Here is a 22,770-nt window from a genome sequence, read left to right on the forward strand (position 1 = left end):
TTAGGAGGAATGCTGATAAGGGTACGGTTATACACTCCCAGAGGGAGGGAGAGGGGTAGTACCAGTATTCCTTTGTTCTTTTTTCAGTTCGTGACAAAATTATCTCACTTGTTCTAATGAAGAGGACAAAGACAATGGTACCAGGAGTAATGAAGATTACCGGTAAGTAATAGGACCTTACACTAATTTTTAATAACCAATGGCCCACCCAGAAATTCCACTTATTTCACATGTAGTCATATCCTTTTATCTCAAGCACGCTTGCATTATTACTGCAAAAGGCATCCAGAGACATAATAAAAGATAGACACAAAGCAATAGGTTTAGAGGATAGAGAGGGACAACCCAAGTGACATTTTTTGCAAGTACTATCTGTTCTTATGATCATACTGGTCATAATGGTCATCGAAAAACAACAGGTTTCCTAGGTACATCCATGATAAAACATGAATGAGATGCTTTGGCTCTGTTTTTATCGCAGGTCTGACCGGAAAAACAGATCTTCATTGCATATATTTCCTCATGCTGTGAACAAAAGCTATGCTGAAATACACCTAAAGGATTATAACTTTCATAGTTTCATTAATAGAACTCAGTAGATGAAAAGGAAGAGTTGCTGAAGATAAAAGAAAATGCTACCAGTGGTGTTCATGTCAATACTCCAGACCTCGGTTTCAGTCCTAGGGCATGTGTTAATAAATAATAAATATTTGCTATGTTTACTTATTTATTAACATTAACTTATATTTCTTTATATTTTAAACTATTGTTAATTGCATTTGAAATTATTTCCTATGGGGTTTTATTTAAATACTGCACATCCACGATTATCTAAGGGAGGATGTTGCAGTACCACTGGTTGGCCATTTGTGGTGCTGGACTTACTACAGTTTTTTGTAGTAGTAATTTACACGGATTTTGTCACTAAGCAAAAAGTTGTAAACTTACTCAATAGGGCAAATTACTCGAAGGTGTAAATTGCCTTTGTGAGCCACCTGGTAATCTTATTCGGGGTCGTGGGAAGGACACAGAAGCAACCCTGCAGCTCTGTATGAAATCAGCAATAGCGCACATTGCGGTACATCAGGGTTCTTAAAAGTGGATTAGAAAAAGTCAGCCGACAAGCATGCCCACGCTGCTATTCTTGGAATAGTCATCTGAATAGCAGTTAATAATCTGCTTTTGTTCAGGCCGGGCTGCCGCGTTCATCTCTCTTTCGACATGAAGCAGAGCCTATTCCCAGGGACCTATCTTAACTAGAGTAGAAATGCACCGCTTCTGACGAATTACTTCAAGAGAAGTAATTTCTTCTATAAGAACCGTTCTATCTCGTCCCAAATGGGTTCCTAGAGGGAGTACGCGCTGCAATTCCTTCGGGCTTTAATGGCAAATGTGAGCTGAATTTTGCCTCCAGCCTTTCGCGAGGTCTGGCAGGTACAGCACTGATGCCTGCTCAGCGCGTGCTCCGTGCACAGGTTGCCCTTTACTCCTGCCTCGTCTTGAGACGCTTATTACCACAGACATGATTTGCTTGGTTCTCTGCTCCGTGTCTTGCTAGGGATGAAGATTTCATGCCAATTAACGAGCGCAGTTAGCCAGTGATATCCATCTCCTCTGAGTAATGCACTAATTAATGTCAAACGCCATGCAGATTGTCAAAACAAATAGATCCCTTTCAAAATGAGAGCATCATATGATATTTGCCTGCTAGTTTCCATTATTATTATTTTACATTAATGAACAATGCAATTAAACCGAGCCCGGTGGGAAATCAAAGTCTGTTCCAAGAGGGAGCAGTAGGAAAGAAAAATGCAAAACGAAAAACTGATAAAGACGATTCCACGGATTTAAAGCTTTGGAAATTCAACTTTTTCGAAAGCAGATGCTTCAACTGTGCATTTAGTATGCTCAACACAAGAGGGTAAAATATGAAGCAGAGCACATTATGCTGCCAGAGTTAAAGAAATTTCCACCATAAATCTACTGGGATCCCGAGGCCTCCTATTTGAAATGTTGTATTCATTTTAAGTAGTCTCATTCCTGTTGCATTGCTTACAGATTCTTGCATATATTTTAGTCTGCGGATCGTGAAAACGCATATGAAGGCGCGCATTCCCTACATTAAAATGTCTGTGGCTGTCTGAGGGTTTACCTCAGTGCGTATCCTCATCTCCACTAGGGTTGTGCTAAGTAGTAAGTAGTATATATTTTCTTGCTGAATATCCAAAAAATACCTGAAGGGCGTGAAGTTCCACACGTGTCAAACCTTCCCATGAAAATCATGACTTTTTCAATATTTGTACTTGTGTTGCATCATTCGAGCAGAAAAGCTAAGCAAAGTATGCAGTTAGGTTAAAACTCCTTGCAAGGTATTGGTGTGACACCCTTTCCCATTACCTCCTCATCCCTCCTGCCTTAATAAATCACTTAGGCCCTGATTACAAGTCTGGTGGTCCACGGGCAGCCAGACTCACGGGGGCGCGGCGGTGGGGATTTCCCAAACGCCTTATTAGGAATCAGGCGGTCAGACCGCCACTGCCCGCCAGGGAACCGCTGTTCCTTGTCAGTGTTGCGGCCGTGTAGAGACATCAATATGTTTGCAGGACCGCCGCTCTCCTGTAAGGCATATTAGGAGTTTCTTTTGCACCAGAGTTTTAATGGCGGTACCTCCGCCATGAAAACCCTGGTGGAGAGGAAATAAAGGGCAGCCTATTGCCTCTGTGCTCTGTGGATGCACCTAGAGGGGCATACCATGTGCCTCCTGTGTGCATGCACACCAGTTTTGGCACAGCATCAATCAATCAATCAGGGGTTTATAAAAGTGCACTACTCACCCATTAGGGTCTGAAGTCGCTGGGGGGGAGGGTGTGGAGTTCCATTGGGTAAAATGAAGAGCCAGGTCTTGAAGTCTGTCCTGAACTGGAGCAGCGTAGAGCTTTGCCAGAGGTGGAGGAGGAGGTCATTCTAGGTCTTAGCTGCGAGGTGGGAGAAGGACTTTTGACCCCCTCTGTTCCTGTAGAAGCGTGGGATGGTGGCCAGGGAGAGTTTGGCTGAACTGAGGTTTATTTTGGGGGCGGGTTGTTGAGGTATTGTGGTCCTTGTACGCATGGTGAACAGCTTGAAAGTGATCCTTCTTTTGACGGGGAGCCAGTGCAGATCGGGGAGGTGTTAGGTGATGAGATTGTGCCTTTGGGATGTCAAGGACTAGTCTGGTTGCGGCGTTCTGGATGGAGAGTAGAGGGTGTTGCCGAAGTCTAGTCTGCTGGTGATGAATGCATGCTGACTGTTTTTCTGAATTAATGGGGGATCCATTTGAATGTTTTATGTAGAATACAGAGGGTGTTGAAGCAGGCTGAAGAGACGGCGTGGATCTGGAGGTTCATAGTGAGGAATGAGTCCAGCATGATGCCGAGGTTAAGTGTATGGTCTTTCGGGATGGGTGGTCTTCCAAGGACGGGGGACCACCAGGTTCTGTTTTCTCTAAGTTGAGTTTCAGGCAGCTGTTCTTCATCCAGGTTGCGACAGCTTTTATCCCTTCTTGGAAGTTGTGCCTGGTGATGTTGTGTTCATTGGTGAGGGAGAGGAGGAACTGGATGTATTAGGCGAAGGAGACAATATTGAGCCCTTGGTTTCTGACAATGGTAGCGAGGTGGGCCATGTAGATGTTGAAGAGGGTGTTGAGGGTGTTACTCTGCATCTGTCTCTGTCGGTTATGAGAGGTAGGACGGGAGTCTGACTGTCTGCGTTCTGCCTGTGAGTAATTAGCGTATGCAGTTCAGGGCCTTTCCTAGGATGCTGGTGTCATGGAGTCTGGTGGCTAGTGTGCAGTGGGAGATGGTGTTGAAGGCTGCTGAAAGGTCCAGGAGGATAAAGGCTGCCGTTTGGCCCTGGTCAAGGAGGGCGCGGATATCATCAGTGGCTGCAAGGAGAGTGGTCTTGGTGCTGTGGTTGCTGTGAAATCCTGATTGGAAGATGTCTAGGACATTGCTGACTTCGATCAAGTGTGCTAGCTGGGTATTGCTGGCCTTTTTGAGGACCTTGGATGTGATTAGAAGCAGTGAGATGGGCCTTCAGTTCTTGATCTGTGAAGGGGGTCTTGAGGAGGGGCTTGACTTCGGTGTGCTTCAGTCATCGGGGAATGTGGCGGTCTTGAGGGAGCAGTTGATCGTTCGACGTATTCAGATGCGATGTCTGTGGTGAACCTGTGGAAGATGAGCGACAGAAATGGTGGACCTGGGATCATTGTTTTGTCTGTCTCCTCTCTTTCAGGTGTTGGTGCTTTTTCCAGATCATCAGTCTTCTTGGGAGGTGGCTTTTCATTCGCATGTTGTGCAGAGGGCTGTTTTGATCTCCTTGACTGAGTGAAGGAGTTTGGGATATCTTTTGCTTTATTTGTGATTTTTGGTCCCACCTGTAAGAGGGATAAGCTGTCAAATGAGACCATGAGCAGGTGGATACGATTGGTGATTCTGCTAGCATATAAGCAGTTTGGTCTATTGTCTCCTCTTGGGATCCAGGGGAGGTTTTCTAGGGGCATTTCAGGTTCTGTTGTATAGGTCACGGATCCTTCTTTGCAGGAGATCTGTCGGGCTGCCACTTGGGCTGTGGCATCCACCTTTGTGACTCTTTATCGGGTGATCCAGGGTCCAGAGATTCCGGATTTGTTCAGTTCAAAAGATTTGGCTTCTGTGCCGTAAACAGTTTTTTCCTAAGGATTAAATGAATGTTTGCATACCCTGTACAGTTGTTGTGGTCGTTTTTCAACTTGGGTACATTTTGCTATGTGATTTATCACAGTGAGAGGGACAAGGAGGTAATGCTACCATTACTTACCAGTAAGAGCATTATCCCGAGTCTTTCTCTTGTCGTGATAAATCAGGCCCTCCCTTCAGCCCTATAGATCAGTCCAACTGTGTGGTGTTTGGGCTTGGTATGGAACAGTAAGTAAGGGGGAGGAAGATATTTTATACTTTGGGAGTGGATTTGTGAATGGAGGCACAAGGGCCTCACTCTGTGCTTCATCATTGCGAGAGAAGGACTCTTAGTAATGCAATTAATGGTAAGTAAACATAGCATTACAAGGGCTCCAAATCATGCCAGCATGTCAGAAATTCACATTTTTAACTTATGTGGCTTATCCGCAAAGCCATTTGTAGGTTGTATCTATACCCACATGCACAGATTACTTCACTTATAAGTGTAAATGTTTGTAACTTTACAAAACTCAAGAATAGCTTTCTTGACACTGATTCTTCCCTCTCTATAAATTGCTAACGTGGATGGGGAGTGAGTGTTACAAGGTGGTGGATACACAAAATTCTAGATATATTGGGAATTTAGATTCTCCAATTCGACCCCTACTTTATTGAAAATAGCCAAAGGTTTACTCATAGTTAAGTCAATCCTTTTTTCAGAGCAGGAAAGAGAAGTACACACTCCTTAAAACTGATCATGTGCAACAGAACATGTTTCTACGCAGGGTAAAATGTTTTCCAAAGAGCAGTTCTGTTTATTTTTCAAATGCAAGGATAATCATCTATGTATTTTCACATGAGAGAAAGGAATTCCAAACATTTTTAGGAATGCACCTCGAAGGATGTAATTAGTGCAGGTCTTGGGCTAATGTTTTTTGTATTCCAAACATTGAAACTTCTGGACAAAATGTAATGTTTTAATCCTCTGGGATCAGATTTACAAGTGTTTTAAAAAATCAGGCCCATAGCTGTTTCTCTGTTTTAATTTGTGACCCTCCAAATAAATTGTGCACAATTGAACAAAATCAAATACTATCCAGCACATCTAGGATTCATCAGCAAATGCTACGAATATTTTTTGGTGCAGACCTTTTACAATCCAAGTCCAGTTTCAGAATCACACAACGGCGTGGTGTGGCTCACTGTTTAGAGGCGGCAGACCCGGAAGCAGAAGTCGGCCCGGGACCAGGGTTCGATTCCAGACGCGGCAGGGTCGTGGACCAGGGTCAGCGGACTCGATAATTCTCGCCTCGGTGCCTACTCTAACCAGGGGTCCCACTCGGCAACTCTGGGCATTAGCTTGCCTAATCTCCACAAAGGCCCCATCAACGCCGGGGATGCCTGGCTCCACCTTGGGGATTCCCATCAGGGACCATCCCTCAGGGAAAGCCAGGACGTGTTCCCCAGCGGTATACAGCGCCAGGACGCCGGCTGGCAACAGTGCGCTTTACAAGTATACACATTACATTACATTACAACCACCTGCTATGCTTCCCCAGTAATGAAGAGTCGGTAAGACAGTAGAGAATATAAACATACATTTATTAGCAATACTCTGCAGAGGAGTCCAATCTGACCTGCACCCTAAGATGTCTGCCAAGGGACTGACTCCCCAACAGTCTACAACATGTAATGAATCTTCCCAAGAGCCTCCAACCACACCCACAGTGGAAAGTTACAGGCCTAGGCCGATCATGAACAAAGAGGGCACAAAAGGGATGAGCTACCACCTGCCAGATGGGAACATGCTATCGGCAACTCAAGGTTACCATGCTGAGCCTCAGCATCTCCTAACGTGGGAGCAGAGCTACACATTTGTATAGGTCTGCGAGGGCAGAATGGCCTATTTATTAGTAAGTCAAGAAACAGCCTTGCACAGAAGAGAGAATTATTAACAAAATACAGTGTTCTGCTGAGGCAAGAAATACGAGTAATGAGGCCTAGTTCAGCACAGTCTAAGCAGCCTAAAAAGGATTACGAAATACAAAATGGAATCACACTCGCTAACTGAAGCCTGCACATTACGGGGATAACTCAGTGAGTTGCATAACGTAAATACAAATGGCGTCTATTTAGCCACACACTGCTAATCTAATAGAGCATAAAGTGAGTGCATTAGATGAATGGGAATTCCAAACCAAACAGACCCTTCTTTTAGCATGGGTGGATAAATCCTTTATTGGTGCTATCCGGTAGGGTCTTCACAATTCTAATCAGGAGGGGAAATCTCTATTCAAATGATCAATATCTTCGTATTCAGAAATGTTCAAATGCTTGCTATTGAGCAGCAAACTAGAAGAGACATGTTGACATAAAAATGTATACATAAATGCTCTTCAACCCATTTATCTCTTTCTGAAGCATGATCTTAACATCTTAACTATTGTATTGCATGGATATTCTGTTCTTAGGAGTCAATGTACCTACTCAATCGACACAACAAGCTAGGAGACAGTGCATACAAGGGCCTAGTTCTTGTGTAACATATTCTTACATCGTGGCTGATGTAATGTCAATTTGTAGATGGGGCAACAAATGCAGTGGGAAAAACAGAAAAGAAAGACAACATTTGCAAACCATCCCCTCGGATGCTAAGTATGAACTTCTGTTCCATGGGCGAAGTGAACATTATGATACAGAATTTAAGACGGGCCTATTATCATGTTCGGTCGGTAAATGAAGTCATATATTCTCTCCCACCTTAATCTCCCCCGCTTCTGGATACATAAAGGAACTGTCATATTAACTATCATGATAGGTGCATAGTGTACACATTCATTTGCAGTGCGGAGATCAATAAATGTCATATGTGGAACTGGAGAACCGAATCGAAGATACACCAATCTAGTCACTTATATCATCATTTTATGTCCTACTGTGATCCCCTGTGCGAGCAGCCAAAGTAACAAACATGTTCACAAGAGAAGCAGGTGCTGCATGAACTTGAGAGTGCACAGGATACTTCTCATTCAGGGAGTAGGATGTTCCTAACACTATTATTAGCACAATAACAACTAGGGATGCAACTTGCACTTTCTATGTACCGACCCCGCTCTGGACAGGGAGGTGCAAAATGCTATTTTCCTCATCAATTGGGTGACCAAATGGATACATGGTGATTGGGAGAGAAATGTAACACAATGGAATTGGTGACTGAGGAACAGGATGGGCAAAACTCTTCTTTCCAGTGTCTTTCAGAGAGCCATCTCTGGTAGGCTCCTATTATTCATCTGGTGTAGGCGCTGTTGAGCACTGGAGGTGGAGCTACTCGTCTAGCTTTTTCTGGAAAAATCCTCTTCACTCAGGATTGGGCATCCTCCCTCCTTGGAGGACACATTCAATTAATCCTGTCCAGTATCCAGGCCAGTGCACCAATCTCTTCTCCCCTACTCTATCGCTGGTATCTTAGACAGGGTACCAGCACCCTATTGTTAATCCATGAAGACCATCCCTACTAATACAACTTTCCCTCTGGTGAACTGCCCTTCCGTTGGGGTGTAAATAAGCCTCAATACTCCGGGCACAGGTGGGTCAAGGAAAAATGTCTCAGACTCAAGAAGACCAGAGGGCAGAGACTCAAACACAGGTGAGCCCACAGGTTGGGCTCAATGGGCTAGGACTAAAGCACAGGTGGACCAACAGGATGGGGCTCCTGGAAAGCCCCTCTCTCTTTTTCCTTTTTCAGTGGCACTGCCTCGTCCAGCAATGCTTTGCTCTGCCGCTCCGCCTCAGTCATAGTCATGGATCCTTCATAACAAGCAGCAGGCTGTGCATCACATCCGGGGCCCCTCTGATGACTGCAGAATTTCCCGGACCTATTACTGGGTAGAATGCAGAGTTGTAATTAACTGGCAAGGATAAAACGTTATACAATTATTGTTTTCTCTCCCAATACCAAGTAGCGGGGCAAGCCTTCATTCATTTACTAAGCACTGAAAGAACCATCCAGACATACTTTGAATCATTGCATCTGTCCAATCCTATATTATTCATCTGAAGAACCTCTATAGAAAAAGGAATTTCTAAGCAATGGCTTGTTTGTGTTTCTTGTCTTAGCAAGCTTGTGTTCAATAAGTCATAGAGATCATGCCACAGCTTCTACTTTGTGAACGTTCACTGCTGTGCAGGACTGCAGACACTTATAGAATTATTTTTCCAATGGAGCCAAGTATTGCATTTGTGACCATGCTCTTAAGTTATAGTTGTGGCAGGAAAATTTCAAATTGGTAATTTAACAGAGATCCTGATTATATACATAACCGACAAATTAAGCATATTGTAGCAAGTACATGAAATCTCAAGCAAAACATGTTGCTCCAAACAAACTCCTGCAGAGGTATGTGCTCTTCAAACTGTTAACCACTAAAATGTGTGGTGCACAATTTTAGTAAGGGCTGTCAGCTCAATTACACAGACTAACTGATAAGGGACTCGTAATGTCTCTGTGACTGTATGTAGTGTTGCGGTAACATGAGCAATAGTGGTAGTGCCATCTGGGAATTTAAACAGGAGCCATCAACCTATAGTTCACCTTAAGGATCAGATAAGGGAACATCAGTCTAGTCTACCAGTCCTCTCATCTTTTTTTCAATTCAATTCCATCAATTTACAGAACGAAGGGGCAGTAACATGACTGATTTCAAGGTGACACACTTCTAATCATGACAATTTTTCCGAACTGTACTTCTTTATAGCCAGTTATATGTGCACTGGTTAGGTGCTGTGTCTCTATTTATTCAAGAACATGTTCACAGCATGGAGTACCATATTTGTGAAATTAGTGGCTAAAGTGAGTCCAACCAGTTGGCTTATGGAGACAGCCACCATCATAACCACTCCTAGACCGCTCAGGAGGGCTCTTGTGATAGCATCAAAGACAGAAAGCGCGCATGACAAACCGTCTTGTGTACTTATAACACAAAACAGCACGCAACAATATATGTACCAAGCACAGAAGGCAAAGAAAAACACAGTTTGTGATTAGTTGCCCAAGAAGACTATTTCATGCACCTCATTTACTGTGTTAGTTCATCAAGGAGCTAATCTCCTACTCCCCTTCGACAGTAGGTGACCTAAGCAGGTGACCTCCTGTCGACAATACTTACCCCTTTTGTAGCTTGGCACGAGCAGACAGACTGATCCCAATGGCAATGTATAAAGTATTTGTACCAATATGCACAGTAACTCAGTGAAGACACCATAAACAGACACCACACCACATGCATATCCTCTCCCTCTGTCACACTGAAACAAGACAATCAATCCATAAAGGACAGAAACACACAGAAAAGTTGGACAAGAAAACATCTCCTTCCTAAAAGTGCTGTGTTCAAACTCAGACTTTAAAAACCATACTTATTAAAAGATGTATTATCAAATTCTGAGCTCATTCTTATTTTCTATCTTATCCCAATGAAGGATATACTCGTTAAATGTTACAAAAATTCACCATTCCGTCCCATCAGCAGGACAGCCCTTCAATAGAGAAAAAGGAGAATGGTATCTTTTCACCACCAGGACATGCCACACACACCAGCACACATCAGCAAATATCCCACTCCTCACATACACCGTGCCCCACCAGGTGGGGGCCCTGGGCCCACCACAGGGGCGCGCTATGGACAAACTGCATGCAGGCACTGCAGTGGCAGGCCTGATAGTTTTTTTTGGGCCACTCATCTGGGTGGCACAATCCGCTCTGCAAGCCTACTAGTAGCTATTTATTTACCAGCCCTGGCAAAATCAGTGCATTTCACTAGGGATCTACTAGTAAAACCAATATGCCAATCATGGAGAACTAAGCAAAATATCTATTTACACAGAAAACACTCGCACTGTGACACTGTTCAGGAGTGGCAAAATACCCAAAGCATCTAAGCTCACAAAAATTAAAACAAGCACAGCATCAAAATATAGGAGGTAGAGGCAAAAAGTCAGGGGAAAACCACACCAAGGATGCCATGTCCAACACCACGCAAATGCACTGCCCTGCAACTTTGCTGTCTCTAAAACAATGACAAGGACCTATTATATATGTTCTATAAGCAACACTGCCAAAGAATGTGCTTTAGATCAGCGACAGAAAAATATTGAACAGCAGAAAAAGCCCAATAATAGCCAGAGCAGCAGGATACTGGAGGGCCACATTTTTATTTTACCTTTGAACTTCACACAGGTCAGTCACAATTTGTAAACAAAATCGAAATAGTGGGACTATTACAATGTACTAGCCTTCTCTTCACCAACACCTTTGGAGAAGTGTGGCTCACTGGTTAGAGGAGGCAGACCTGGAAGCAGAGGTCAGCCCGGGACCAGGGTTCAATTCCCGGCTCGGCGGGGTCTTGAGTCCTAAAATGTCCATGGACTCGACAATTCTCGCTCCGGTGCCTATTCGATTCACGGGTTCACACTCTGCGACTCTGGGCAATAGCTTGCTTAATCTCCACAACGGCCCCTTGCGGCGGGATGCCTGGCTTTCACCTTGCGGATACCCTGCCGGGGTTATCTCACAGGGGAATACCAGGACGGGTTCCCTAAGCAAGCGCTTAGAAACCGCTTGGTGATTTGCGCTATATAAATTCCTGTACATTTACATTTACATTTCTCAACCAAATCCAGAATCATACACAGCAAGGCTCGTGAAATCTGGAGGAATCTCAGCTCAACATCGCCTGTTGCCCACAAAGTGGGTGGCACAACTGCAAAACTCGGGGGAAAACAAACACTACTCTCTACTTACATTAAGGCTCATCATCAGACATTCACCTGCCTGAGAGCAGTGATCATAGGATGCCAAACCAATTACATGCTCATCACAATTAGGCAGTAACTGAAATTAAATATTCATAATAAAAACGCAATAATCAGAACAAGAGAGTGCAAAACATGTGCTACAACTAATGCGTCTGAATAACCCACCAATACACGCATAGCACTGTACTATGTTAAATACATAACATAAAGAAACAATATAGACCTATTACGTCCCAATATCTACAACCAAGTCGTTATTGCAAAAAACACAATAAAACTAATCTGCAAATAAGCAATCAAATTCCTCTTTTAGACACAAATTCTGTCAACTAAATTGTAAATAACACCTTCACTCTCTCTTCTTTCCTCTGACCACAACAACCAGAACAGCCTGAACATCAGAGCAGGAATAAAAACAGCAGAAAATAGAGAACAGCTGAATGTTTAAAGCAATAAAATCAGAGGGATATTTGAAAATTTAAATTTCTGAAAACAATGCCAGGGCTGTCTCCTGCTGGGGCCCTCTAAACTGTACAACACATTTTAACTCACTTTTCATTCCCTGCAAACAATTTTTCTGAGCAAACTGTCTCTGTATCATCATATTTTTTTTTTCTTAAACTCTTTCTAAATCATTCATGTCCAGCATTATAGCACCCTTCATCCTTCAGGATACAATCTATCAACTTTCCTTGAAAACTAACCAATATTTACTGTACCTGCTGATCAGAGAACATCAATCCAATAACTAACTGAGTCACAAGGAATTTCATTCCACCTGTTCCAGGACATTCTATTCCACAGTATTATGGACCTCTAGATACACACTTTCACAAAACTCATGAACTTCGGGGCATATTATCAAGCCCATTTTCGCTGCTTTAGCAGCCGATTTCAGCCGAAAAGCAGTGATTTAAATATTGCACTGTTATCAAGGACACGCCAATGCGTGTTTCCTTGATTTAGTAGCCATTTTTTCTCCATTTTGCATGTCAGCGATTATTATCGTTAATGACATGCAAAGTGGGCGTTCCTCACAATGTCTGCATGATTAACGTGGCAAACGCAAATTCCCACTATTAGCAATGCGGACCCAGCAATAAAACAAACCATTCTAAATGGGGTTATCGCATGAAGTTAACTTCTGCTTTTACTTTTACTTAGCTAGGCTGATAATGGGAGGTGGATCGTCATGTTACGACCACACTACCCTATCAGCAAGCATCTCCATAACCATCTCTGGATTTCAGGCGATATTTCTGTTACTCGCCATCTATTGCTGGAATTACATCGCCTGTTCGCAAAGCACTGATAATACGTCGCTAACACAGCAACGTAATTCAGCGATAGACGGCAATAAACAGAAACACGCTAAGTGGGCTTAGCGATGTTTATCGCTTTTCTTTGATAATATGCCCCCAATTCTTTTAGCTCCTGTGTTGTTCCTTTAATCTGTACCCAATTAACATCCTTTGCTGGCTCTCTGCCCTTTAGGAAAGTATGGCTCTGTGCTGTGTAACTCTGCCTGTCTGTGTCAGGAGCTGGGCATCTTGGCCCCCACCTTCCTTTCTGTCTTCACAAAAATCTCTACTCGATGAGCCCCCTCCTTGGGAATTCCTTCCTTATCTCACCGAAGGCCTTAGCAAGCCTGCCACACACTGAATTCACAAGCTATGTATTTCAAATTTAAAAATCCGTTTTATTCAGCATAAAGACACACTGCCTGGAGTGCTTGAAACACTTTTTCCAAATTAAATACACGTTCTATTGTGGGCAAATCCAAATGAAACATACCCACTCAATTCATTCATAGGTTAACTTCTGAGCATTGCACCGAATTACTACGTGCCAATTTTCATAATGCGGTTTGTGTCTGTAGCTGGAAAGCCCCAAGTACCAAGACGCTGCTCCCTTTTCCCCTTTCCAGAACTCCTGTCTCCCCCCTTTCATGGAGAGACCAAACACATTCAGTGCTACTGAATTACGAGCATGTATTTCACCTCTACTTACTGCACCTTTAGAATGTGTGTCTGTTCAGAATAAATATACTTTACCTTGAATCGTCCCAACACTAAATGCGCATCCCTTCCATACATTTTTCTCATGTTGTACTCTTCCTTTGTTAAAACAAATGTACATTCTTGCTAGTATTTCTGATCAAACCAGATTTTTATTTATTTATTATTTTTTCCATTCTTCAAAATTTAAAGTGTCGTCAGGAGGTGCTAGCTAACCTCCCTCCAATGGGAATCTGCAGAGCACAACGACAACAAGAGACCAAATTAACCTCATTCCAGACATTTTCAAGAACTATCGCTTCAGATGTGTCGCTTCTTAGGATTCTTTCTGCCTCCTGTGCCCTTATGTTCCTAGAAGTTTGCATATTGGGGACAGCCAGATGCGCCGCGGCGCTCTGTAGCTGTTGCATTCAAATAGCACAAGGGATAAAGATTAATTTCCAGACTGGCACCCCAAGCACAATTCATCACAAGATATGGACCATTTACTGGTAAAGGCTCTTATAGGCAGTGTACCAACCGTGAACTGGAAATATAATTTCCACTCGAAGGGCTTTGTGATAATGTCCCAATAACAATCTAACTCAGGTACCGATTTGCCGCATAAGAAACGGCCAGTAAGGGAGGCTGACTCACAATTCCTCACCAGATCCGTGTGGGCCATTTCCCAGTATTTAGCTTTCAGGATCTGCTTTGGGTGGAAGATAGCATTCGCTGAATTATCCCACAGCAAGCTCATACCCATAGAACATAATATGGCTCTAAGCTGTCTTAGCCATATTATTTTACGTGGACTATCCACCCTGATCATGTCTAGGAAATCTGCTGCGTACTCCGCTATCTCTGGGGTAGACCATAGTCTCCGCCAGTACAACAAAGGGCGCAATTTTGCAATTTCTGTGATTTGCTTCCGCCCAAGGTCGATTATCAATGGGTGCACCGGGGTGCTCTGGGGCAATCTCGCTATATTTCTGAAGAAGTTATTTTCCAAGATGGTTAATTTAGCTAGGTTCTCGTCCCCCCAAAGGTCTGCACCATATAAGGCAGAATTGATTACCTTCATACTATATATCTCCATGGCGGGCTGATTATCTTAGTAAAAGAGGTGTTATGTTCTTTTAACAATACCCCTGCCAGTTGCCTATGTTTCAATGATGCTATATCAGCTTGATGTGACCATCTTAGCCCCTCCTGGATATGAACCCCCAGGTATGTGAACTTCTTGACCTGATCAAGCTTGATGTTATTTAATCTGATGCCTCCTTTAAATGCCCTATGTGGGTTAAAGGTCATCAGTTTTGTTTTGGACACGTTGACCTCCAATCTCCATCGAGCACAAAACTCTTCAAAGATTGAGAGGGCCCTCTGAAGCCCACTCAGTGTTTTAAAGAGGATCAACGTGTCGTCGGCAAACATCAGTATGGGGACCTCTTTGCCTGCCAGTGTCGGTTCTTCAGTGTTAGTTAATTTCATGCTGTTCACTATCCCGTTTATTTACAATGAAAATAGGGTCAGGCCAGAACACATCCCCGCGTACTCCTTTATCCACTGGAAAAAAATTCAGTAACTTCTCCCTGTTTGCCCCAACGAATCCTGGCCTTATTGCTTTTGTGCAGTCTGATAATACGAGACAACAAAAACGGCATATAAACTCCCCTTACCCTGGGTCACTATTTTCCAATGCAAAAGAGTGAACCTGAATACTTGATCTATAGTGCTAGTAAAAGCACAAAATCCTACTTGGAGGGGGGATAAGATACCGTTTTCATCGGATCAACCCTGCACTTTATTTAAAACCAACCTGCCCATTACTTTTTGGAGCGAGTCAATGAGGCTGATGGGCCTATAGTTCACTGGGCACACTTTGTCTCCCTTTTTTAAGACGGTGAAGATCTCAGTGCCTTTCCAGGAATCTGGAATTGGCGAACCCTGCGCTATGGCATTTGACAATAGGAAAATATATAAGCTCGATCTTGCCTTATTGGCAAGAAATACTTCCCCCGGTATTCCATCCACACCGGGGCTTTTTACTGCCATGATAGATTTTAGGGCCACCTCAACATCCGCCCTACTGTTTAGCAATACTTCCTTCGCTATCATGCTCACTAGCCGCCTATTGTGGTTCAAAGTGGTTAACCCACTCTAATTGTGAGACATGGTTATGGGGATCAGCAGCCTGCCCTCCTCTGTTCCATTGATAGATATTCCAAAATTGCTTTGGATTCCTATTATCACAGGCATCCTTCAAATCATGCCACCTTTTGCTATCCCATTTCTTTTTCGCTTTAAGTATTGCCCACGATAGGTTGCCCTTGCTAATCGTACCTGTGCTAGATTCCCTCATTTTATAGCATCTCCCAACTCTGCAAGCAACCTTTTGCAGTCAGCACTATACCATTCCTGTACTTTAGGTATAAATACCTTTCTGGGTTTACTATTTGCTACAAAGTGCATACGCAAGTGCCCAAAAAACTCATTATGTATGCTAGTTGGTAATTTGTGATCAGACAAATTGGATACGCTAGCATTTAAATCGCTAATCACCCTGTTTAGCTCATTGTCAGTGCTAGACAGCACTAGGGATAATTCTTTTAATTTGGTCCATTTTAGTCGTCTTTGGTCATTTGATGGCACCACATCCTTAGACATATAACTGTCTTCTATTTTGCTGCAAGACTTATAACTAAACAGGACCATATCCAGATATAGAGGATTATGATCACTTTCCAATCTATCATGTATTATCATATCCCTCACTGTATGCCATAATACTGGGCTAACCAGAACATAATCTATCCTGCTTGTGATATAGCCATTATTAAATGTAACAGCCCCCAAATTGTCAGTCTTTGCACGGCCATTAAGTGCCTTTAGACCATTTTCCATACATATTAAATTGATATGGATCACCACATCAGTCCATCTTTTCATTGGCTCTAGCTCCAGCTTTGGGACTCCCCACCTTAGATCTTCCACTTCTGATATACTGCCCTCCTCATTCAAGAGTGGCTCAAAGGCTGTGTTAAAATCTCCCGCAATAATCAAAGGTAGGCATGGCTGATAACTCTCCAGAAGAACGTCAAGTGCCCCTAAAACATCCGACCTTTTCCCTCTTGAGCCACGCACATACACATTGTATATTACTGCAATCCTCTTGTAGCCCCTAGACAGTCTGACTACCTGGATGTCATGATTGTGGGTTGGGATAGTTAGAATATTCAGCCCCCTATCTTGCCTCACCCACAATGTCAGACCTCCTGATGGGTCTCCCTCGTAATCCTTTAATAGCTGGAATATAAAAATGTAAATAGCCAGCAGAAAAATTGGTGGCCTCTGACCAGGTCTCTTGGAACAGACAGACGTCAAACCTCTCAATGAAAGCATGCCACTCTGGGGATCCCACCTTAGAACCTAATCCTGCAATGTTCCATGTCATGAGGGTATTCATTACTGATGCCCCTTTATCTGTCAATTTGGTGTTTGCTACTGGTATGCTTAGGCTTAGGGTACTTTTCTGTATAATCCCTACTTTTTGGTTGATTATCAAGGGTTCCACTCCTACGACTTATTCCACCTCTACTAATTGGGAATCACACCCAAATGAAATAGTTTTGGGGGCCACCTCCATAGCCAGTTTGCCCTGCTGCCCCTTATCCAGACTACCCGCAAGTCAATCAATAGTTTCCAATATTGATTCACCCCTAAGCCTAGGGAGGTCAAGCCCATGTTGGCGAACATTATCACCTCCCCTTGATGGGCGCCTACACTGTATATTTGATAGTCCTGGTGCACTAGTGCAAAATTCTAGGGCCAAAAGATTTTCCGCTATGTGTGCCCTAGCCATCGTAAGTTCGATGCTATCCAGGGAATTTGCTGTTGCTCCTAGCCTACAGGCTCTAACTATGTCTTCTCTAATCACCGACCGGCACCCTCTCGCATGCCTTATCCAGTGGATTTATTTATTTATTAGGAAATCCTCACTCTCTGGCCTATTGGTCACTGCAAGTTTTGGAACATTCACCATGACAATTTTTGATGGACTTTGCATTTCCATAGAACTGCATGCCAAATGCATACTTTCCACCCTAGGCCTTGGCTGGGTGAGATGTAGTGCCATTCTGATGTACCTGAGCCCTGACAGAGTTTGTTGGTAAGTAGTTTCCGATATTATTATTAATAGAGTTAGTCCGGATAGGACTTGGGGCTGCTCGCAAGTGTGTTAAAGATGACGGTTTAGCCCCATCCTTAGGCCTACCTGAGCTAAGCGTGGCACCAGAAGCCTGTGTTTGATTTGAATGTGGGGGAATGAGTGTGCCTTCTCTTGTGGCCCTTGGTTGCAATTGGCCTGACGTCAAAGTTTTCACTAGCATAATTAGTTCTCCAACCTGGCCTCTCATTACACCCATTTCTTTCCTCATTGCACCAACCTGTAAGGTTAAATCTTGGTAGCCCTCCATCGCCTCCTAATTCATTATTATCAATATCTTGTAGTGGGTGGTGCCTATTTGTACACTGCACCACTGTAGCAATTTGATCTATGTTAGCTATATCCTCATTGGGCAATTCCCCCTCCTTTGGACTTTTACCTGCCTTTCTTGCATTTGTTGTCTGGAATATAGCCGGGATAGTAGTAATGATCATTTTGTCCGTGTGTACCAACATGTTTGTAGGTGAGTCACTAGATGCTGGCCTCGATGGCTCTAGCTCAAGGATACCCTCACACTCTTCTATCAGGGTGTCTATCCTTCTAATACACAGTTATTACTTGCATGTGTTTGAAGATTCCTTGCCCTTTTGCTTTTACCTCCCCTGCTCCGGTTTGAGATAGTGCTTCCGGTCTCCCCCTCATCCTCACCCACACCCAGCAACTTTCTTTTACCCATTATTAATATTGTCAAGCTTGGACAGGCAGGGTTCGATATACAACACTTTAGCACAACTTGCTATAATGTGACACTTGTTAGCTAGGCAGTACGGTGGAAGAATAGGTCCAGACTTTACAGTTTTCTGCGAGGGATCAGAGTCTACAAATAGAGCAGTCAGTGCAAAAATAGCAACAACAGTACCTGTGGGCGGTGTCAATCACAGCTGGATCACCAGTTCCATGCTCTGGGCAGCAAGGCGAAACAGACGTTGGAGGCGCGTCCCGTGCTGCGGGAGAGCCTATGTGGTTATAAGGGCCTTTGGTGCCCTCAGGTCACACGCTTCGCCTGTACCGAGAGGGGCCTTCGGGCGGTTGTAGTTTCTTGAATTCCGCCTGGACGTTACCCTCAGGGCGGTAAGGCGGTGAAAGCAGCAGGACTCCGAGTGGCGTTCCCCTCATGGCAAAAAGGAGCAGAGAAAACCAGCAGAGAGCAGTTCCCCTCATGGCAGCAAAAGAAAGAGTGGTGCGTCCCACGCTGCGGGAGAGTCTCTGTGGTGTTGAGGGCTTTTGGCGCCCTCAGGTGACACGCTTAGCCTGCATCGAGCGGGGCCTTCTGGGAGTTGTAGTTTCTTGGCTTCCGCCAGGCCGTTCCCCTCAGGGCGGGATGGCGGTGAAAGCAGCAGGACTCCGAGGGCCATTCCCCTCATGGCGAAAAGGAGCAGAGAAAACCAGCAGGGAGCCGTTCTCCTCACGGCAGCTGAAGAAAGAGGGGCAACCCTCAATATTTTGCCTGGCGAAGGAATTACATGTACTTTGCCCAAAGGCGGTCCTCAGACCATGTCAAACAAAACAACACACAACACAGCTTGCTGAGGTACGGCATCCTTACCTCCACACGAAGAGCACAGTCACTACTCACTCAAACAAGCATTTCACAAGCACCACCAAATATGTCGGTCCACAAACCTCATAACACCCAAACACAACAATCAAACCACAAGACGGCCCGGGAACTGCATGAGAACTAAACAGTCCAAAGACTGCACCAAGACGAGAAATCAGTCTGGAAGCTGTACCAAGTTCAAGAAGACAGGCTCTTGCCCCAGACCTTTTCAAGCATAGACCAAATTTCCACTTGGCCTGGCAGATTGTTTGCAAACAGTCCCAAGCCTTTTTAAGAATGGGCCACATTTCCAGTTGGCCTGGTTGACTGTTCACAAACACTCTGTGTCTTTTAAAGGGTCTGCAAACCCACCAAGTTCAAACAAATATAGCCCGAAGACCGTACCAATACACAGCCCGTCGGTTTGTGTCATTCAAGCAAGGCAGTCTGAAAACTGCACCAAGACAGTCAGGAGATTGTATCAAGACACAGCCCGCAGGCTCTTGCCGTTCATATTATTTTCCACTGCCGACTCTTCGGACCAAACAGTAACCTCCAAGCCAACTCCAAGTTTTCACCTTATCAGGACCCCAGCCATTGACCACTAGACGAGGAGTTGACTGATCGGACGGGTGGGGCAGCTGCGTGAACCAAGCTCGATCGTGTGTCGTACCCCGATCTGCCCGACTGACCGGACGCAACCCCGACCCTGCAACCCGTTTGCGGGTGAGTGGGGTCACCTTGCGGGGTCCCTATTCGGGGCCAACTGAAGGAAGTTGCCCTTAGGGGCCACTCGGGTTGCTTAAAACCACATGAAAAAAGAGGGCACAACCTTGAACAGAAGAGAGAAATAATAACGAAATACAGTGTTCTGCTGAGGCAAGCAATACGAGTAATGAGGCCTAATTCAGGAACAGTTAAGCAGCCTAATAGGGATTACGAAATACAAAATGGAGTGACACTCGCTAACTGAAGTCTGCACATTACTGGAATAACTCAGTGGGTTGTATAACTTGTATACAAATGGCGTCTATTTAGCCACACATTGTTAACCTAATAGAGCATGAAACTAGTGCATTACAGGAATGGGAATTTCAAACCTAACCATAGCAAAAAGTAAATCTGAAGTAAAATGTCTATAACCTTTGTGGCTCATATGGCTGTATATTCAACATTGCTTCAGGCTCAAAACATCTTTAAAAATAGCTCAAATATCGTTATAAAATGACTCCAAAAATGTAGTTACAAGGTGACACCAAAGTAAAATGAAGCTTCTTCGTCACAAATAAAAATATATTACATACTTCTGAACCATGTTTCTTGTTCTGACGCTATATCAGGAACAGTTGGAATCACCAATGATTATGCCATATTATCCAAGTGAGTGGGCACTCCCATTGATATTGACCAGGGTGGAATCAGAGGGCCCCATGATGAGGTCCTTCTCTAATCCAGTCAATAATCCTTAGGTGTGCCCATCCTATCAGATAGTATTGTCATTACAAATCAAACCCTTGAAATGTAGTATATAACTCACTGCATAATGTATTATTATTGTTACGTGTAATGTTTGTTCTTGGTATATTAAGAGGGGTGGCGTTACATAAAAGAGGACTGCTGTATTGCTTTTAGTAAATAGGTCCACTTTCTGAGTGCGACCGGAACCATATTAGAGGCTTTAGGAAATGGTATCCTGTCCGGGTCTTTGAGACACTATCCTTTAGAGTAAACAAGTTAGTTAACTATAATAAACACAGGCTGCATTTGTGGTCATTAAGGTTTCATGTATAAAGCTCAGAAATAAAGAATTGATGAATCAATTAGGTGTTTATTGATTTCAGCTTTCCTTCATAGGCCAACACATGTTTCACGACAACATGTTGCTACAACATGGCCGAATGATATATACTTTTGCAAATGCTGTTTGTAAAGTACAAGACACACAATTGATGGACGGATTGCAGAACAAATCAAAACATTCACCCCCAGTCAAGAGATCTGGGCTCAGTGTGCCTCTGGAATCAAGCTATCCTGGCAGAAGAGGGGTGACACCCCGAAACTGGTCCTAGGATGCTTCTTTCCGGTCCAGGAAGGACCTGGCTTGGCAGTTCAGGCTGGACTGCTCCCATTAGGCACAGGGTCAAAACTGATTTGCACATGGCCAGGTCTAAACTGGGGTGGCATGGTGAGCAAAAGAATGATGGATTTATCCCAGATCTCTTGTCTGGGGGTGAATGTTTTGATTTGTTCTGCATTCCGTCGATCAATTGTGTGTTTTTTGTTTGTAAAGTACAGTAGTGACACAAACAAGTTGCATACAAAATATTAAAGATTTAGATCATAGAATCAAAGGGGAAGGTTACAGAAAAAGGAAATACATAAAAACTTGATGGATGATCAGTGTTTCTTCATCTTTTGTACACTTGTCACTCTTTTGACTTCTTATGATGGAAGTCCATGTTACAAGTATTTACAGTCATACAGTCTTGAATGGATCATGGCTCCAACAACCATGGGCTAAATTTGGTTTGGTATGAACAAGACAGTCTTTATCTGGACTTTTGTTTTGTATAACATTTTTGGGCCACAAATCATGCTTTCGAATTCATGCTAAGGTCAGCTTCTCAAGTTACAACTTTTTGTTTTGATTATTGGCCAATCAGGGCAATGTATCAGGTTACTTGTCAAAACACTTTAAGTCCTATCATTCATCAAGGAAACTTGAACCATCTAATGCCTACTCAACCACCTAACTTTAGAAAGTTTGCAGAGCGATCTCTGCATGCTTGCGGATACTTCTGTGGATCACTCTCCCTCAATCACTGAGAATGGAAAAAAATCTAAAGTTAAAAAAAATCCTGAATACACATCTATTCTTATCCTTATGTGCCTTGGACTTCTCAGACCTCAGTGTTCTTCACTTTGAGTCCCCTTTTTATGCTTATATTCAGGTTTTAATTGTCAGATGCCAACAGAATCTCTTTAAGCTCTGCCATAATTGAGCACTTCTTTTTGCTCACATGTTGCATTGATTATTGTCTTTTTCCATGTTTTATAAAACAAATAATGATGTTTCTCTTCTTCCATAAAAGATGAGAGGTGGGCACATAATGCAAACATTTTTGAGGAGGTCTGATCAGCTTAATATCTACATTTCAGATTGATAGCTGTTTCATTCTAGGCTCTTGTCTCTTCTCTAAAGGGAGGATGGTGAGAAGATCATGTGTTAATTTAAATTGTAAACAACATGTATGACAACACTTTTTTCCTGCATGCAATCACAACGCGGTTGTTACAACGACCGCGTTGTGATTTCGCATACCATTACTCTGCAAGTCGGAACAACGACTTGCGGGGGAGGGGGGTTAGGTAATGACTGTCTGTCCACAGACTGGAGTTGGAATAGTAAATTGTACTATTCCAACATCAGCGCCCCACTTGCGGAGTTATGGTATGTGGAATCACAATGCGGTCGTTGTACCGTCAGCGTTGTGATTC

The sequence above is a fragment of the Lissotriton helveticus genome, chromosome 5_1, assembly GCF_964261635.1.
Source record: "Lissotriton helveticus chromosome 5_1, aLisHel1.1, whole genome shotgun sequence".
NCBI classification, from domain to species: Eukaryota; Metazoa; Chordata; class Amphibia; order Caudata; family Salamandridae; genus Lissotriton; species Lissotriton helveticus.